Source organism: Myotis brandtii, unplaced genomic scaffold (genome assembly GCF_000412655.1).
Source record: "Myotis brandtii unplaced genomic scaffold, ASM41265v1 scaffold317, whole genome shotgun sequence".
Lineage (NCBI taxonomy): Eukaryota > Metazoa > Chordata > Mammalia > Chiroptera > Vespertilionidae > Myotis > Myotis brandtii.
This window is the reverse complement of record NW_005362155.1, coordinates 291,157-291,854: the sequence shown is the minus strand read 5'-3', so window position 1 is coordinate 291,854 and position 698 is coordinate 291,157.

Here is a 698-nt window from a genome sequence, read left to right as displayed (position 1 = left end):
GCCTCCCTGCACACCCCTACTGGGGATGTGCCCGCAACCAAGGTACATGCCCTTGACCGGAATCGAACCTGGGACCCTTGAGTCCGCAGGCCGACGCTCTATCCACTGAGCCAAACCGGTTAGGGCTGAACAGCTCCTTTCCATCACTCAGTCTCAGTTCAAGTGTGGCTTTCTCTGAGAGGCTGTCCCTGACCATTTATTTCCTTCCCAGCATTCACCCCAATCCCAAAGTGTGTTTGTTAGTCTTCTCAGGTGCCTCCTGCTCCGGCATGTCCCCTCTTCCACAACAGGGATCTTTACTGTCTTGTTCACTGCCATCTAGACGGTGTTTGGTAAGGTTTGTTGTATAAAGGAAGGAAGGTGGGAAGAGTGAAAGCAAACTTCCTTTTCTCGTCCCGCCATGCACTGTTACCAACGCTAGTCATTTCCTAGCCCAGCTATTTCTAGAACCAACTTTCTCCCCTTTTTGGACTCTTCCCTTCCCAACTAGAACCATTCCAACGGCCTTTTATTGTGTGTGTGTGTGTGTGTGTGTGTGTGTGTGGAGGGGGGGCTCTCTGTCTTCTACCTCTTTTGCTTCCCACCTACACGCCATAGAGAGAGCTTCCTTGGTCTTAGTCATATGCTTCCCCTGCTCAACAGACTTCAGTGACTCCAAGGGCCTCAGGATAAACCCCAAACCCCAAGCCTGATAGTTG